This window comes from Macaca nemestrina, chromosome 9 (assembly GCF_043159975.1).
Source record: "Macaca nemestrina isolate mMacNem1 chromosome 9, mMacNem.hap1, whole genome shotgun sequence".
NCBI lineage: Eukaryota > Metazoa > Chordata > Mammalia > Primates > Cercopithecidae > Macaca > Macaca nemestrina.
In genome coordinates, this window is record NC_092133.1 from 89907071 (window position 1) to 89927220 (window position 20150).

A 20150-nucleotide genomic window follows, 5' to 3' on the forward strand; every position below is an offset into this window, starting at 1 on the left:
GGTTGCTGGGGGGATGTGTGCAGGCATCGCTGAAGGGGGAGGCATGGGGTGGGGTTTCAGCTGAAGTGGGGAGCAGACAGAGGAGCAGAGAGACCCATGGGGCATCAGCTGATACACAGCCATGCGCACACCTTCCAAGTGACAAGGGTTGTGCGGAGGCCATTATGTGTCCTGCAGAAGATCCCTGTGGAGCTCATTGCAGACATTTGGCCTGATGGTTGGTACCCCTGGGGCTGGGCTTAAGGCAGGGATTTTAATTTTTCTTTTCTTTTTTTATTTTGAGACAGGGCCTTGCTCTGTTGCTCAGACTGGATTGCAGTGGCACAGTTTCTGTTCACTGTAACCTCTGCATCCTAGGCTCCAGCAATCTTCCTACCTCAGCCTCCTGAGTAGCTGGGACTACAGATGTGCACCACCATACCCAGATAATTTTTGTATTTTTTGTAGAGACGGGGTTTTGCCAGGTTGTCCAGGCTGGCCACAAACTCCTGGGCTCAAGCAATCCTCCTGCCTCGGCCTCCCGAAGAGCTGGGATTACAGGTGCAAGCCAGGCCAGCGGTGGGAGTATTTAAAAAGCTCTTTATTTAGAAATAATTTTAGAGTTACAGGGAAGTTGCAAATAAAGTGCAGAGAGTTTTCACCAATACAGTATGCACATTTTAGAGACACCCTAGCACGATGATAAAAACCAAGAGATGAACAGTGCAGTATCATTGGGTGAATGGCAGCCTTTATATGATTCCAGCGCTTTTCATGCTGCGATCCTGTTTCTCTTCCAGGATCCCACCTTGCACGCAGCCCTCACGTCTCCTCAGTCTTCTCCAGTCTGCAACAGTCCTCATTTTGCCCCTTTCCTTTCATGCCCTCAAGACTTGGAAGGATGCTGCCAGTTACTAGGCAGAATGTCTCAGTCTGGGTGGGTCTGTAGTTTTCTCATGATGAGGTCACACACTTCTGGCAGGAGTGTCCAGAGCTGGTGTGCCCTTCTTGGTGCAGGGTTGGGGAACCTGATGCAATATGGCTTGTTACTGTCTTTCTGACGATCATTTCTGTCATAAACACTATAGGTCTCTATGTAAATTCAAGTAGCTGAGCAAACGGTGAGGTGAAAGATGTTTTCCCTCTTTTGAGAGTGGAGCCGTGAGCACCTAAGAAGCACAAACACTGTCATCCACTACCCCTTGCCCTCACAGGAGCCTCAGATTGGACCCAGCTCATCTGCCTGTAAATCTGAAACTCACTGCATGACACTCTCCTGAGACAGGTGTCCAGGTTCTTCCTGCAGGGATGGGGAGTGGCCCTTCATGGGGCAGTCCAGTCGGCCACCCCCAGGCAGGACCTTCTGTTCCGCTCCCACTGCCTCTCCAGTGCCTGGCACACAGAGGTCCTTGGTACGGATCTGCTAGACAAGTGAACATCAGAACACTCTTTGTGTTGAGCTGATCTCAGACTTCCTCTAAATTCTACTCTTTGGGTCCATTTCTGTCCTCTGAATCACACACAAACACACACTCTTCTCAGTTTTAATTTTTCTTGTTAGACTTAGTTTTCTTTGCTACTAAATTAAGTTAAACTTTGTTTCCCTCAATTTGATAATCTTTGTTTTTCGCAAGTTTTTAATTATGGTAAAATATAATCACATAAAATTTACAATCCTAACCATTTTTAAGTGTGTAGTTCAGTGGTATTAAATACATTCATAACGCCGTGCAAACATGATCGCCATCCATCCACAGCACTTTTTTGACTTGCAAAACTGAAACAGCACTATTCTACTTTCTGTCTCTATCTCTCTGAGTATTTTTGGGACCTTGTAAGTGGAATCATGCCATCTCTGTCCTTCTTCTTCTTTTTTCTTTTTTTGAGACAGAGTCTCACTGTTTCGCCCAGGCTGGGGTGCAGTGGTGTGATCTTGGCTCACCGCAACCTCCACCTCCCCAGTTCAAGCGATTCTCCTGCCTCAGCCTCCTGAGTAGCTGGGATTACAGGCGTGTGCCACCATACCCAGCTAATTTTTGTGTTTTCAGTAGAGATGTGGTTTCGCCATGTTGCCCAGGCTGGTCTCGAACTGCTGACCTCAGGTGATCTGCCTGCCTCGGCCTCCCAAAGTGCTGGGATTACAGGCATCAGCCACCATGCCTGGCCCCATCTCTGTCCTTCTCTGACAGGCATATTTCACTAAGCATCATGGTCTCAAGGTTCATCCATGTTGTAGCATGTGTTGGAACTTTCTTCCTTTTTGAGGCTGAATCATACTCCATTGTAGGGATACAGCACATTTTGCTTCTCTGTGATAAGCATCTGTGATGATGCTTGGGTGCTTCCATATTTTGGCTACTGTGGGCAGTGCTGCTATGAACATGGATGGGGAAGGTCATCCTTTGTCTTTGTAATTTCAATCAAGTGAGGTGGGCAGCAGGAGTGGGCTGCTGGCTGAGATTCCCAAAGCACATGAGAGCTTGACCAGAAGTGTATTGGTTTCATTATTTTGGGCATGGTGTAACTGATCCTAGAAATAACCCCACCCAGAGCTGACCTGTAACAGTCAAGGGGGCCTCTGGGTCATCAGCTTCCAGTAGGCCCTGTCTGGCACCCGTATTCCATGACCGAGCTCCCAGACCCTAGACCACCTGGAGCCGGGCACAAGTCGGATCCCTCAGTGCCCAAGAAGCCTTGTCTGCCCTGCTCTCTGCAGAGGGGCCCTGCCCCAGCCCTTCCTGTGCAGCAGTCCAGCTGCAAGATCCCCCAAAGTGCTCTTCTGTTTTCTGGAGTTCAGGTCCTTCTGAGGATGACCTGTTCATGGCACAAATGCTTCAGCCCTCCAGAGATTTTGTCTTTGTCCATAGTTCCTGAGGTCCTGTGCAAACAAAGCAGCCAGGTCTTAGAGATGGCACAGGGAGTCTGAGCCAGGGGAGGAGGAGGGGAGAGCAACCAGGAACCAGAGATGATGAATGATCCAGAAGGAATCCTTTGGAGAAATGGGATGTGAGTGTTTTTGTTTTAAATTTTCTCATCAATATTATTTTATTGTGCCCTTAGCATTAGATGCTTTAAGTTGTCTATGACACGATGATACTATCATGTAGTTAATACACACTGCAGAAAAAACTCTGTTTCAGGTCTCAGGTACAATTGCCTGCAGGTGCCCGGCAATAACACACACTTAGGGAAGCAGGCAGGGCGGCCCTTCCACAAGGACAGTGATGACTGCACCTGAGTTGAATGGCTGTGTGGGAGCCCTGGCCCAGTGTGCTCCTGCCAGGTACTGAAAAGCAGGTTGATTTCAAGCCAAACACACCTGCAGGCCTGATGTGGCCCAAGGGCGGCTGGTTTGCTTCCTATGTTCTACGCCATCTAAATGTGGAGCTCTTCATTGAGCAAGATAGAGTGAAATCCAAGTCAATACCCTCTGATGGCTTCATCTTAAACTAATGGCTATGGCTTAAGTTAATGGCTTGATTTAAAGTTGACTTAGCTCAGAGTCTTGTCAGCAATAATCCACAGGTGGGATGACATCAACAGGATTTTGAAGAAGGGGCCATGTGACCAGATTTGTTTGTAGGAGATTCCCAGGCAGCACACTCAGGTCTTTCCAGTCAAGGAGATGTCCTGAGGGGTTGTGCTGTAGTCCAGGTGAAAGGGGCCAAAGTTGTGATCCAGAGAGGCAGCTGGGGAGGTGGAAAGCAGAGGCCTGAGGCACCTCTCAAGCCATGGCCTTCAGACTAAACAGTTTTGCATATTCTCCAGGAATTTTGAAAATGATGCACATTTAAAGATGATACTAATTATGTTATCTTGTATTTTATAATTGCAAGGGATGTAATTTGCATATGTATTAGTCATTTAAAGTAAACATAACACTCTTTAAAACATATATGTAATAGAAATTAAGTATCTTGCAATTTGATACTCATCATCACCTATTTAAAAATACATTTGAGGCCAGGTGCGGTGGCTCAAACCTGTAATCCCAGCGCATTGGGAGGCTGAGGTGGGTGGATCACTTGATAAGGTCAGGAGTTCGAGACCAGCCTGTCTAACATGGTGAAACCCCATCTCTACTAAAAACACGAAAATTAGCCTGCCGTGGTGGTGTGTGCCTGTAGTTTCAACTACTTGGGAGGCTGAGGCAGGAGAATAGCTTAAACTTGGGAGGCAGAGGCTGCCGTGAGCCAAGATCATGCCATTGCACTCCAACCTGGGTGACAGAGGGAGACTCTGTCTCTAAAATAAATAAATAAATAAATAAATAAATAAATAAATAAATACATAAATAAATGAATTTAAATCTTTAATAGCTGGAAACTTAACACTGTTTCTTTTTCTCCTTACATTGTATTTCCATTTCCCACCTCCCTCTTTGAATTTTATCTTAATATATTTTTTAATGGCTGAAAGTCTTTTATTGATATATTTATTAAACTTCCCTGTGGCAAAAATATGTATATGGCAAAAATATGTATAAAAATAAAAATAGATTTTTCAAAGTAGTTCATGAGATTACAAGGCTCTTACAAGTGTTAAGAATATTTATTGTTAGTTGAATTGCTATAATATTATTAGTATGCAATTGATGAAAATACCATGAATATATTATAAATTTGGAGAAAGTACATAAAAGTAAAAATTTTGTGGTAAATTTATTTTTTTAGTGTTAAAGGAGATATATGGGACATTTTAATAAATTAATTCATGCATACAGAGATGAATATTACTTATTTTCAGTTTCTATAAATCTAAGCCTGAGAACCTTTACTCTCTTATATAAGTAGACGAGAATGGAGTTTTATTTTATCAGTACTTTGAACTCTTTCCTAGCTATTTGCCAAAAATCAAATAGTAATCTATCATCAAATATTATTTTCAGTGAATTGTCAGCTGACACATTCACTAGGTTTTCCTTCAATTTTGTTGAAAGCAAAGAATTGGAAACCAAGCAGCATGACAGTGAGTCTTGAGAGCTGCTTGTGCCTCTAAGGTACTCACATGTCTTCTCTCAAAAGAGGGAAAATGTCTCTCTGCTCTGCTCAGCCTCCAAATTTACAAAGAGGCCTATAGAGTTTACTATGGAAATGACTATTATGACAGAAAGATAGAAGAGCTTTTTTGCTTGAACCAGGGAAATATTCTCCAACTCTAATGTCTAAAATGGATGATTCTTATAGCACACATGGCCACCAGCTGAGGTTGTCCAATCCAGTGGGTACAATGGTTTCAGGAAATTGGGAGAACAAAATCACTGTCGAGCTTTTAGGAGTTTAGAGGGAGTTAGCAGAACATTTAAACTTGTATATTTTGCAAGGTGCTCCCCAAAGGCTGAGATGTTTTTGTTGGTCTTTTGATTAATTTCAGACTCCAAAATGTACCTGTGGTGTCTCTAGCATCCTTTACAATGCGTGATTTGAGAGGGCTTAAGTCACAAGCTCTATCCATTAGACAAGTGTGTGCAATATTCTTGTTTGTAGCACCAGGATTTTGAGTAAAATAGCCTTCTTCTTGGATGTTCTCACATTTGTTACTAGAATGCGAAGTGAGAAGCTAAGAAGGAACTGGGTTGGACTCAGCAGAACTGAAATGATTTGCAGCCTCTAATCCTCTGATGACACTTTAATGTGACCTTGCATTCTTTGCCTTTCAGGCTTTTTCTCCTCCAACCCCAACTCCTGGGAAATTAACCTCTCTGAAGGCAAATATACACATCTCATAAGGTTTTTTGGTACCCCAGCCATGTGCCTATAGATGAGGAGACTTTCATCACCATGAGATCCAATGTCAGTAATTTAATCCACTCATTCTTGCTGCACCTGCTTTGCTAAGCAATGTTCTGGGTGGTTTGAAGCACACAAAACTGAATAATACATGGACGCAGACTCTGAGGAGCTAAAAGAAGTTGGTTTTATATGTCATAAACCCAAGAGAAGAACCAAAGAAATGAACAATGTAGAAGGAGGCAATTGACAAAGATGAAAGTTAGAATGAATGATATTAAAATAATAGCAGTGATAAATAAAACCAAAACCAGTTTTTACAGAAGTCAAATTAAATATATAAAAGCTGATTCTTTCAAAAGACCAATTAAATTTACAAATACCCAACAAGATTGATTAAGGAAAAGGAGAGAAAGCAAAACTAACTACAGATATAACAGAGATATTAAAAATTATAAGTAGTATAATATGTAACTCAATGACATCAAATATGAATAGAAAATATATAAGAAATAGATGATTTTCTAGGAAAAATGTGAACCACAGCTATGGTCTGAATGTTTGTGTCCCCTCCCAAATTCATACATTGAAGTCCTAACCCCAAGGTGATGGTATTTGGAGGTGAGCCCTTTAGCGGGTGACTAGGTCATGGGAGTGGAGCTCTCATGAATGGGGTTAGTGCCTTATAGAAGAGGCCCAAGAGAGACTCCTTACCCCTTTCATCATGCGAGGACACAGCAAAACAGTGCTGTCTGTGAACCAGAAGGTGGGCTTTCACCAGACACCAAATCTGCTGATTTCTTGCTCTTGGACTTCCCAGCCTCCAGAGTTGTGAGAAACAAATTCCTGTTGTTTATAAGCTACCCACTTAATGAGATTTTGACAAAGCAGTCTGAACGCACTAAGATAACCACCAAAATTAACCTAAGAAGGAGGAGAATACTAACCAGATCAAAAGTGACAGAAGAGGTGAGAAAAGTACTTAGATAGCTTTAATTTAAAAAATTCGGCTGGGCATGGTCGCTCATGCCTGTAATCCTAGCACTTTGGGAGGCCGAGGCAGGTGGATCATGAGGTCAGGTGATTGAGACCATTCTGGCTAACATGATGAAACTCCGTTTCTACTAAAAATACAAAAAAAAAATTAGCCAGGCATGGTGGCGGGCGCCTGTAGTCCCAGCTACTTGGGAGGCTAAGGCAGGAGAATGGCATGAACCCAGGAGGCAGAGCTTGCAGTGAGGCGAAATCACTCCACTGCACTCCAGCCTGGGCGACTGAGCAAGACTGTGTCTCAAAAACAAAAAAATTCAAATAGATTTTGAGAGGAGCTAATTATAGTATGCCATTTCTGTTTTAAGCTGTTTTAGATCATAGAAAAAGTTACAAAGTTCCACAATTTGTTTGTAAGGCTACTGCAACCATAATTCCAAACCTATAACAAGACCATTTTCACTTACAACTATAGATAAAAATTCTAAATAATTAACTATACTTATCAAACAGCATATTCATAGACTGATACAACATAATGTGGTAGAATATTAAAAATGGAATAATTACCACCTGGAGAGGAGGAAGAAGATACTGAAAAAGTACACCAAGAAATAATGGTTGAAAACTTCCAAAATTTGGTGAAGTCCAGAAACCTACAAAGCTCCAGAAGTTGAGTGAACCCCAAACAGGATAAACCCAAAGAGATCCACACCAAGGCACACCCTAGTCAAACTTCTGAAAACTAAAGACAGAAAAGTCTTGAAAGCAACAAGAGAGGAAAAACACCTCCTTACTCACAGGGAAAAACAATTCAAATGACAATAGATTAATCAAGATCAAACCTCCAACACCAGAAAGAAGTGGCATAACAAGTGCTGAAAAAGAGAACTGTCAACCCAGAATCTTATATTCAGTGAAAATATCCTTCAAGAGTGAAGGGAAAATCGAAACATTAACGATGAAGGAAAGCTAAGAGAATCTGTTGCCAGCAGACCTACCTTAAAAGACTGGTTATAGGAAGTTCTCTAAACAGGAAATGATAAGAAAAATCTGAGAACATCAGGAAGGAAGCGAGAACATGAGGAAGGAAGCAAGAACATGAAGAACAAAAATATGGTTAAGCCCAATAGTCTTTTCTTCTCTTATGTTTTCTAGTTTGTTTGACAACTAAAACAAAAATTATAACTCTAATATAGTTCTAGTGGCATGTGAAGAGGATGTCAGTGGGGATGGTGGAGCAACGATCTCAAACCCCTCTCCTTCTGTTTATAAAATTAATAATAACACTGCTAAGAATCATGAAAACTAACTTTTTCAGAATTCTGGAAACTAACAAAGCCTGTCACAATCTGGAAAGCATTTACTCAAGAAAAACACTGAGTTGAGGTAAGAACAGCAAGTTTTGTAGCATTTTAACGAGCCCTATTTCTGTCTTGCCTGTACAGCTTGGCAGTAGCCTTGGAAGCCAACAACCCACAGCAGAGGTAAAAGACAGCAGCCCAGCAGCCAGTGGAGAGGCCAGAATTGGGCTGCAGCTTCTCCAAAGACCCATTCCCAGAGAACTGCCATTGTTTGACCTGCTAGTCATTCCCCACTCATAAGAGTTTTCTTTATTTGGTCTGACTCAGAGCTTGCCCAGTGCAAATAACCTTTTCCTCAGTGACATTTGTCAAAAACAATCAGTGGTGATGGTTTAGCATCACTGCTGCCTGAGGTGATGATAATAGTTGGGGCAAATGACAAGCTGACCATAAAAACCCAAAGGGAAAAGCTGGAGACAGATGTCCAAAGGAGGCTTTGAAAAACTCTGACACATCCTGGGAACCTGGAAGGCCATTTGCATGCACAGGGTAGTGCAAATGCCCAGGGCTGTGCATGTGTTCAGGAAGGAGCTGAGAAACTCTAAGCTCTCACTTCTGGCTGATATGGAGGTTCTGAAGAGCAAAAAGGAGAGCCTAAGGCAGAGCTGTCAACTACTTGGCTGAGTGTAGAAAGCATTTCCCAAAATGTACTCAGAATCCCTTGGCAACGACTGGGAAACTTAATGGTTTCAGACAGTTAAGAAAATCTATGCACAATTTTGAGCTGCCCACTGAGCTAACTGAGCAGAGACTTCCCTGGTCATTTACGACAAAAAGACAGAGTCTACAATATTAATTCAGGAAAGTCACTAAAACAAACAAACAAACAGCAGCAGCAAGAACAACAATAAATGACAACAAAAAGAAATCCCAGGGAGTGGAGAGAACCTGAATTTCAAAGCAGCCACATTACATCATTTGAGATGTCCAGTTTCAACATTCGAAGAAACAAGAAAATATGGTCCATAAATAGGGGTACAAAGCAGTCAATAGAAACTGTCCTTGAGGAAGTCTATACAATGTCCTTACTAAATAATACTGAAGCTATTTTAAATATAAAGAACTAAGGAAACCATATCTAAAGAACTAAAGGAAAGTATGAGAATAATGTTTCATCAAATAGAGAATATCAACAAGAGATAGAATTATACAAAAGAATGAGTAGAAATTCTAGAAATTCTAGAGCTAAAAATAATAACTGAATTGAAAAATGTTCACTATAGAGGCTGAATGGGAGATTTGGGCTGGTAAAAGAATCATCAAGCATACACAATACGTATAATGAGAGTCCTGGAAGGCGATGAGGGAAAGGGATAGTAAAAATATATGAAGAAATAAGGGCTAAACCCCACACATTTGATGAAAAACTTTCATCTCTACATGCAAGAAGCTCAATGATTTCCAGGCACAATAAACTCAGAGATCCACACCTCCGCACCTCATAAACAAACTGACAAAAACAAAGACAAAGAGAGAACCTTGAAAACAGCAAGAGAGAAGTGATTTATCACTACCTGTGATCCTCAATGAGATTAACGGTTAATTTTTTAAAAATCTGAAATGGGGAACAGAAAGCAGTGGGATGACGTATTCAAAATGCTGAAGGAAAAGTACATCAACTGCCCACGCGGGCGGCGCCCGCCTGGAGGGTGGGGATGCGGGGCGCGGAAGGGCCATGCGCCGGGATCTGCACCTGCCGCGTTCTGCGCCCCGCGTGCGCGCGAGATGGTGAATCTGGCGGACACCGTGTGCTCCGGCTTCTGCGGAAGAGGAGGGGAGGGCACTGAGAGATAGGAATCTCCTCCAGATTCAAGACCACAATCAACCCATCCCTTGGAAAGTGCAATTTAACCTAGGCAATAGCAGTCGCCTGAGCAGCCAATGCCGCAACTCCAGACAAAGGAAGCATCTCCTCAGGGGTGAACTAAGCTGCGTTTGGGAGAGGAAGGATTTGCAGGCGCATGGCGGCGGTAAAGTCAACGTCCCTATCATAAAGCAATACTGACGCAAAGGCTGCTGGCCCGACGGCTGCTGCAGAGTCTCCTGGACTGCGTCTCCCCCTACCTGCAGCCCAGACGTAGCTTCTGGCAGAGCGCTTCTAACCGCGCAGGAGTGGCGTGCCAGAGACTCTTCATGGCCTTCGCTCTCTAAGATCCCTTGGGGTGGTGCCTGGCTGAATGCAGGGCCTCGTTCCAGAGCCTGCAGCATGAGGACACCTACTGGGACCCTTAGCAAAGTACTGCCGTGGAGTCAGCCCCGGAGCTCTTCACCGCTGGATGGGCAGCGGACTTGCCCCAGCTTGGGTGGGAGGTCCCGCGAAGAACTCGCCTCTTGGGGCCCGGCTGCAGGGCTCAGGCCAGGCCGTGGGAAGAAGACAAAGGCAGCGTGAGGAAACCTTGGCTTTGACCACTTTTCGTGTTGTCATCCTTGGCTTAGCTCAGCACCGGGCTTACCAGATGGAATAGTATTCTGCAAAGCAGCTTTGACCCTCTGGTCATTCCCACTGGGGAAAGATGAAACCGCAGGCCGGCGGGGGTGGGGTGTTCTTGGACGACTCCACCCTAGGGACCTGTGACTTGTGTTCGTCGGGGCCGGTGTCACTTCCAGTTTTGATCCAGGCCCTTTCACTGTGCAATTATTTATTGGGTTCCTTTGGAGTAGTGGGAAAATTGTAATGTTTTATGTAGAAAAATGCTTCGCTCTTCCAGTGACCGTGCTCAAGGAAACGATTATTGTTGTTGTTCTTGTGTTCTTGAGTTTCATGAGTTAAATCATCCTTTCACCCAGCTAATATGTTTTGTCGTTTAGGATGTAGATAGTCTCTTTAGGCAGTTATTTTTGTTTTTATTTAGACAATATCAAGAGTAGGCCCTGAACACAATCTGTTAACCATATCCCAATGTCTAAAATTATCTAAAAACTCAGGCATTCTTCCTTTTTTTTTTTTTTTTTTTTGAGACGGAGCCTCGCTCTGTCCCCAGGCTGGAGTGCAGTGGCGCCATCTCGGCTCACTGCAAGCTCCGCTTCCCAGGTTCATGCCGTTCTCCTGCCTCAGCCTCCGGAGTAGCTGGGACTACAGGCGCCTGCCACCACTCCCGGCTATTTTTTTTTTGTATTTTTTTTGTATTTTTAGTAGAGATGGGGATTCACCTTGTTAGCCAGGATGGTCTCAATCTCCTGACCTCGTGATCCACCTGCCTCGGCCTCCCAAAGTGCTGGGATTACAGGCGTGAGCCACCGCGCCCAGCCTCTTCCATTCTTATCTAACTGAAAGATTTCCAGCAGTTGGCACCATGTGCCCACCCTCAGGTTCTATTCTAGTGGTGGTTGAATGTTCTCATATACTCTATGTAAGAGCACGGTTTTAGCCAGAAATCACACTTCTCATCCTGGAGGAATTTGTTTGCATTTCGTTTGCCACTTAAAATTAGCTGTGGTCTGCTCAGCCAGGGGACAATGGAGCTTCAGGAAGGTCTGAGGCAACCTCCTCCCTGGTTCTGTCAATAAAAATCCAATGTTAAGGCAATTCCTAAACAGACATGCACCTAGCAACTTGCTGTATGTGTTCATTCTTTATTGCTTTCAGTTTCAGGGGGTGTAACAAGTATAAATGTTTGGTTTCCCTATGAGGAAGAAGAGGAAGAAGAAGTAGGAGAAGGAGAAGAAGGGGAAGAAGAAGAAGAAGAAGAAGAAGAAGAAGAAGAAGAAGAAGAAGAAGAAGAAGAAGAAGAAGAAGAAGAAGAAGAGGGGGAGGAGGAGGAGGGGGAGGAGGAGGAGGGGGAGGAGGGGGAGGAGGGGGAGGAGGGGGAGGAGGGGGAGGAGGAGGAGAAGGAGGAGGAGGAGGAGGAGACAATGGCAGGGGACAGGGGAGACCCAACTTTCTATCAAAGTTCTGTAAGAGATTTCTTCTTACAGAATGGAAGATTTCTTCTTTTTTCTTTTTTGGAAATAAAGTCTTGCTCTGTCGCCAAGCTGGAGTGCAGTGGTGCAATCTCGGCTCGCTGCAACCTCCAGCTCCCTGGTTCAAGCGATTTTTCTGCCTCATCCTCCTCAGTAGCTGGGATTACAGGCATGCGCTACCACACCCAGGTAATTTTTTCATTTTTAGTAGAGACGGGATTTCACCATGCTGGCCAGGACTGTCTTGATCTCCTGACGTCGTGATCTGCTCACCTTGACCTCCCAAAGTGCTGGGATTACAGGCGTGAGCCACCGTGCTAGGCCAGAGATTCTTTTATTATTATTATTATTATACTTTAAGTTCTAGGGTACATGCGCATAACGTGCAGGTTTGTTACATATGTATACTTGTGCCATGTTGCTGTGCTGCACCCATCAACTCGTCAGCACCCATCAACTTGTCATTTACATCAGGTATAACTCCCAATGCAATCCCTCCCCACTTCCCCCTCTCCATGATAGGCCCCAGTGTGTGATGTTCCCCTTCCAGAGTCCAAGTGATCTCATTGTTCAATTCCCACCTATAAGTGAGAACATGCGGTGTTTGGTTTTCTGTTCTTGCGATAGTTTGCTGAGAATGATGGTTTCCAGCTGCATCCATGTCCCTACAAAGGACATAAACTCATCCTTTTTTATGGCTGCATAGTATTCCATGGTGTATATGTGCCACATTTTCTTAATCCAGTCTGTCACTGATGGACATTTGGGTTGATTCCAAGTCTTTGCTATTGTGAATAGTGCCACAATAAACATACGTGTGCATGTATCTTTATAGCAGCATGATTTATAATCCTTTGGGTATATACCCAGTAATGGGATGGCTGGGTCATATGGCACTTCTAGTTCTAGATCCTTGAGAAATCGCCATACTGTTTTCCATAATGGTTGAACTAGTTTACAATCCCACCAACAGCGTAAAAATGTTCCTATTTCTCCACATCCTCTCCAGCACCTGTTGTTTCCTGACTTTTTAATGATTTGGCCAGTGATTCTTACATCTACCTTCAGTGGGAGATGAGGAAGATCATTATGGCTTAGACAATGCTGCACATGTAGGTTGCTGGTATGTCCTGAATCCATGTGCATAAAGCACTTCCCGTTTTTCTACTGTAATGGAGACTCTCCAGCTCAAGGCCTAGAGTATTTGATCCCAAGATCAAGACATTATGCCCCTTGAATAGTAGTGCTGTTTGATTTCATGTGTCACATTAACACACAGCTCTCCTATATTCCTTCACTAACCTCAGGATTGAGCAAGGTCTTAAAAATTTTTTTTTTTTGGTTCAAATTATTGACCTGGGAGCAGGGTGCTAGTTCTATGGTCAGCATTCAACATTTTTTTTTTCAGTGGAGATTTTCCTTTGGGCTATACTTGCCTTCCAGTACATTTCTGCAATATGTGGTGGTAATTTTCCTGAACTTCCTCCTACTGCCTCTTATACTTACCTTCCCGAAATAATTTGCCTCACTTAAATAAGTTTTCTTAGAGGGTAGGTTGTCAGGCAATTAAAAAAATTAGATTCCAAGAAATCTATTCTGTTTGCATTAGACTTTTTTGAGATTCTGTGTGTTCACAACAGTACTAAATCAAACTCTGATGTGGGGGAAAAAAGTATGTCAACCAAAAATTTTATATACAGCAAAATCATTCTTCAAAAATGGAGGTGAAATTAAGACATTCTCAGGTAAATTTAAGTGATGAAGTTTGTCATTAGTAGACCTGCCCCCCACACAATGCTAAAGGGAATCCTTCAGGTTAAAATGAAAGGACACTAGTCAGTAGGTCAAATCCACATGAAGAAATACAAGCACCTCATAGATAAATATAAAATATAGCATAATGTTTTTTCTTTTTTTCTCATTTCTGATTTGAAAGTCAATGCCATAAAGTAATAATTATAAAACTGTGTTAATGGATGTACAAAAAGATGTAATTTCTATGATGATAATTGCACAAAGAAAGAAATGAAGAGAATAGAGCTGTATGGAAGCAAAAATTTTTATATACCATTAAAATTAAGTTGCTATGAACTTGAACTAGATTGTTTTAAGTTAGAATGAAGTATAATCCCCAAAGCAACCACTAAGAAAAATAACTCAAAAACAATCTTAAGGAAACAAGGGAATTAAAATGGTACATTAGAAAATATCTATTTAACATAAAAGATGGAGAGAAAAACTTTACATGTATGTAGATAAAATAATGATGTAACAAAGCTTGATCCAGTTTTTTTGACGTTTGATGGTTGACAGCTTTGAAGCCTCATCCTTCCTCCTTGTTTCTGCTTCACATCTGGGCAAACTGATAAGAAAGCCTGGATTCTCCCTCCTTCAACCAGGGGAGGTTTGAACCACATGCAGGAACCTATGCTCTGGCCCTACTACTCCCTAACTGCCATAAATACCCCAAGCTTTTGTCTGCTCTCTCAAGCCATTTTTTGGCACTGCTTGTGAGCCACAGTACTCTTTTCAGAAAGCCTCATTATATGAGTCATGAACCATTCCATTTTCTCTTGGGGTGAATATAGTATCATTAGTCTTGACATCTAAATCAAATTTTGAAAGGGATTCATCCTATGTAGGGTGACCACAAACAAATCAAGACAATTGTAAACAGAGAGGGGTATATTGACTTATAAAAAGATAGGTGCTTATATGTCACTTGAACTGATGAAATAATGACAGCATTAGACTGTGATATTTTGTATATACGGTGTAATACTACAGCAGCCACATACACAAAATCTACTCAAAGAGCTACATGTTCAAAAACAGTATAAAGCAAAATAGAATTCTGAAAGCTTTCAAGTAACTCACAGTAAAGCAAGTAAAACAAAACAGAGAAATAAAAAACAAAACAAAATATTCAAATCCTTTTTGATCCTGAAGTGGATTAGGTGTCACTGTTGCTGCTCATGTTGACTCTGGAACCATAGCCAGACATGGGACTGGAGGATGAGCAAAAGATGCTGAGCAGGTCCTGAGATCCTAAGGAGGAGGAAGAAGAAGAGGAGGAATGAGTGAATCCCCTAACAACAGTGAGAGAGCAATATGAGCAGTTGGAGGAATGTGTAAAGGCCTGGGAGCAGTTAGAGCTCTGTGACAAGCATGTAGCCTCTCGATCACATACAGAAGAAGATTGCAAGAGGAGCTCTTTGACTTCTTGCATGCAAGGGACCATTGCTTTGCCCACAAACTCCTTAACAACTTGAAATAAATGTGAGGACTTATTCACCCCAGCCTTCATCACCTGGGCATCAGGATATTTCTTTATGGTTTTGAATATGCCATTTGTTTCTTATTTGTATAACTGTAAGTTCATATGAACCTCATAGATTTTGGCTTAGTCCAGTAGCTTCTATGTAATTTGCAGTGATTCCATCTTAATAAAGTTCTGTGATCTACAAAAAAATAAAGTGGCAGCCTTAAGACCTAACACACCATTAATGATATTAAATATAAATAGTCTTAATGCAGCAATAGAAAGCAGAGATTGACAGAGTGGATTAAATAGCAGGGCTCAACTGTATGTTGTCTGTAGGAAACTCACTTTAAACATAATGACACAGGCAGTTTGAAAACAAAAAAATGGAAAATTATATCTATACAAACATTAATAAAAAGAAAGTAGGAATGGCTATATCAATAAGTGATAAAGTAGATTTCAGAGCAAAGAAAATTACCAGAGGCAGAGAGGAACATTACTAATGATGAAGGGTCAATACACCAAGAAGACAGCCATCTAAAAGAGTTGCAAAATATGTGAAGAAAAAACTGATGGAACTGAAAGGAGAAATAGACAAACCTACAATTATAGTTGAAGACTTCAGTGTCCCTCACTCAACAATTGCTAGAATAACTAGACATAAAATCAGTAAGGAAATAAGAGAACTCAAAAATTCCCTCAACCAACAGTATATGGTTAACATTTATAGAATATTCTGTGTAACAACAGCAGAATACACATTCTTTTCAGGCCCACAAAGTAGATAGCAGCATAGAACATATGCTGAACCATAAAACAAACCTTAACAAATTTAGAAGAATTGAAATCATACAGAGTTCATTCTCTAACACTATGGAATCAAACTTGAAATCAATACAGCAAAATGATCAGAAAATTTCTGAACACATGGAAAGGCAACAGCATACTTGTAAAAATCCCATGGGACAAAGAGGAAATCTTGAAGGAATTAAAAAAATACACTGAACTGAGGGAAAATGAAAACACAACATATCAAAATGTGTGGGTGCACACCTAAGGCAGCGCTGAGAGCAACGTTTGTATCTCTTAACACATGCACTAGAAAAGGAGAAAATTGAAAATCAATAATCCAAACCCCCAACTCAAGAAGTTTGAAAACTTCAAAATGTAAGCAGAAGGAAGGAAAAATAAAGAACAGATATCAATGAGATTGAAAGCAGAAAAACAATAGAAAAAAAAATCAATGAAACAAAAATGATTCTTTGAAGAGAGCAATAAAATTGATAAACCTCTAGAAAGACTGGCAAAGAAAAAAAGAATAAATACACAAATTACAAATATCAGGAGTGAAACTTGATATATCACTGCAGACCTGTAGACATTAATATGATGTGGGTTACTATGAACAACTCCACACATGCAAATTTGACAACTTAGATGAAATGAACTAATTCATCAGAAAACACAAAGTTCTGCAACTCTGGCAATGTGAAATAGTTATTTTGATTAGTGTTGTAACTTAAAGAAAATTGAATTTGTAATTAAATATCTCCTAAAAAGGAAATTTCCAAGCCCAGATAGTTTCAATGGATACTTCTACCAAATGTTTAAGGATGAATTGACATCAATTCTATACAAAAATCTTTTCCAGAAAATGTAAGGGAACACTAGTTCATCTTTGTGAAGTGAGTAATACCAAAACCAGACTGGTCTCATACCAAAACCAGACAGAGTACAAAATCTTAGAGAATAGAATTCAGCAATTTGTAGAAATATGCACTATTTCAAGTGAGATTTTTTTTCTAGGGGTACAATGATGATTTAATATTCAAAAAGTCATCAGTGTAATTCACCAGAGTAACAGACTAAAGTTGACGTGGAAAAAAGAATTTGCCAAAATCTAATATTCACTTATGATTAAAAAGTCTCAGAAAAAATAGGAATAGAGGGAGAACATCCTCAATTTGATAAAGAGCATTTATTTAAAAAATTGCAGTTAGCATTATGTTTGATGGTGCTTTCCTTCTAAGACAGGGGAAAGGCAAGGATGTCTGTACTCACCACTTTTATTCGGCATTGTGCTGGAAGCTCTAGCCAGTACAATAATGCAAGAAAAGGATATAAAAGACATGCAGATTTGAAAGAAGAAATAAAACTGTCTCCATTTGCAGATGACACGATTAGTTCTATAGAAAATCCCAAGGAACCTGCGAGACCCTCCTAGAAACAAAGTGAGCTCAGCAACGTTGCAGGAGAGCCCCATGAAGGAGGGGTTGGGATATGGACTCTGGATTGGCTGCTTTGCACGTGAAAGGTGTGTACGGTTGAGCTGTTTCTGATCTTTAGGAACTGGTTAACACTGGGAGTGGCAGCCCCTTCCGGGTCAGCAAGGCCCCATATATCAAAAAACATGAGAATACAGAAAATAAAGGACGTGGTTACTACATCCAGCCTCGCTGATGGCTGGCTTCTCTTCATCCTGCCGGTCTCAGCTTAATTGTTACCTTTTCAGAGACAGCTTCTGGGGGACCATGCAGCCCAGATGCCCCCGCTCACCTCATACTCCAAGCAGCACCCTGTTTGTTTCATTCACGACCTTCACATTTTTAGTTACTTGTCTGTTACACATGTGTGTCTTCTGTGAGCGCAGAACCATGACTGCCTTATTCATTGTTAAATCCCCAGGGCCTGGCAGAGGACCTTGCACATAAAGGGCACCCAATAAATATTTCTTTAATGAAAAAAACAAATGCATGAGGATCACAGAGCTTAAGTGGCTTTCCAAGCTTGTACAGCTGGTAAGTAGGGAAAGTGGCAGATAAGCAGAGTTCTCTGGACTTCAGTTTTGCTTATTTTTTACTCTGACACATTATGGTGCTTCCCAAAGCCACGAGTGCGTCATGAGCCAGCCTTGCCTGGCATTTAGGCCCTCTGAGAAGCTCCAGCCATGACACCACCTGGTCCCATTGGGTGTGAGGGGCTGAGTCCCCTGATTCTGAGGGAGGCTGTGCAGCTCTGCAGAGGGGCTGGAACAGAACTGCTGTCCTCTTATCAGGGTCCACTAGTCTCCAATGATGACCAGTCAGACTTGTGTGAAATTTTAGATTAAGCCCGTCCCAAGGGCTCGAAAGATATTTGATTCTGTAGGCCTGTCAGAGTTGCCAGATTTGGCAAATAAAAACATAGGATTCTTAGCTAGATCTAAATTTCAGGTAAGCAACAAATATTTTATTAAATAAAAGTATGTCTCAAATATTACATGGAACATATTTAGAATAAACCACAATTCGCAGTTTATCTGAAGTTCATATTTACCTGGGAGTCCTGTCTGTAAGCTGGCTGCCTTCCCGGGGGCACGTTCCAGGAGACTGGATTTTTAAAATAGATTCCTCAGTTGATTTCTCTCATCAACCGTGTTGGAAACAACTGCTAATGCCAATCTGTAATCCACTAGATGCCATTTTTGCTCAAGTTGTCAACTGGCAAGTTTATACATGTTTATTTAATTTATGGATCTGGAGTCCTTGTCATTCATTAACAGTGCCTCTCACTGGCACAGGAGTCTGGAGAAATCAGTATTTTTCCAAGGCTTATAATTTATAGAGGAAATTCCTGATAGACAGAGATGGGGTGAGCTAGCCTTGAAGACAGGCGAAAAGGACTTCCTGCCAACTGTCCTGTGTGCTCTGCTCCTGCGGGAAGGTTACTGGGCTTGTCAGCCAGTAGAAGGCGGCAATGTCAGAGAATGACAGGGTGATCCTGTGTTTTTTCTTGGGGTCGGTGGGTAGATAATGGCTCCAACAACCAGAAATGGGGACACAAAGAAGTGTCTTTAGGTAAGAAAGACACAGTGAGATGGTTTTGGAGATGTTATATCTCCTTTGTGCATACGGGTGAAGGCATTTACCAGGCGAGCCAGTGCTGGGTCTGCATTTGGGAGCGCAGGTGGAGCTGGACGCATGTGTCCCGAAGTTGTCAGTGTGCTGGTGGTAGGTGACACTGGGCTGTGAGTGCAATCATCCAAGAGCGAGGACAGGGCCTAGGGAAGTGTGGGAACAGCCAACTCCCTTCCTGTTCGTGCTGCTCTTTCATGGTCCTCCGCACCGGCTGCAACCCACGCACAGAGTTCCACCGAGTCCCACTGTAGGGGGCTTCCCTGGTGCCCACCCACACCCTGTAACCCCAGGGCTTTATTTGAGGCAAACATGGTAGAGTGTGATCATGATGCTGGGATTATGATCCTCGAGACCTACTCACTGCAGGTGAAACACTGCCCCAATCTTCTGCACAGTGAAGGAGGCCATAACAAGAATCTCTGTTACACACATGGAAAAGTGATCACATTTATGGGTTACTCAAAGACCACAGTCTCCGAAAAGACATATGGGAAGGATAAATGAACCGGAACCTAAAGGTGTTCTTCCCCTGACCTCTAGAAATGTTGGGCAAGTTCACTTCACCTCTCCGTATTCCGTCTCCTTACCTGTAATGGTGTAAGTGTGGTGCCTTCCTCGGAGGGCTGCTCTAAGGGTTAAATAAATGTATATGAGTACACATATATATGTATATATTGATATATGTGCATATGTGTGTATATATGTCTATGTATGTACACACACATAGACACATGGTGTTTAGAATAAGCTCTGACATGTACACTCAATAAATATTAGCTATGTATATGTTGAATTGTATTAAATCATATGTAAGTCTTCAATTCCCTTTGATCATCCACTGGCTTACTGGCAATGAAGACCACGTCACTGGTCTAAGTGTACCCTGATAGTCCCAGTGTCAAATTGTGGAACAATTGTTGAGATTTTCAACAGTGGTAGACTGAGTTTGGGTGCCGGTGGGAGAAAGCATATGGCAGGTGTGACATCTCAGGTGGTCATCTTGGGAGTCTGGGGGCTGGAGATAGTC

At 42.1% G+C, this 20150-nt stretch overlaps 1 pseudogene; it reads left to right on the forward strand.

Annotated features, from left to right (window-relative positions):
• Positions 1-14660: 14660 nt before the first annotated feature.
• On the forward strand, positions 14661-16982 carry LOC139356317 (cytochrome b-c1 complex subunit 6, mitochondrial pseudogene; annotated as a pseudogene).
• The last annotated feature ends 3168 nt before the right edge of the window (positions 16983-20150 follow it).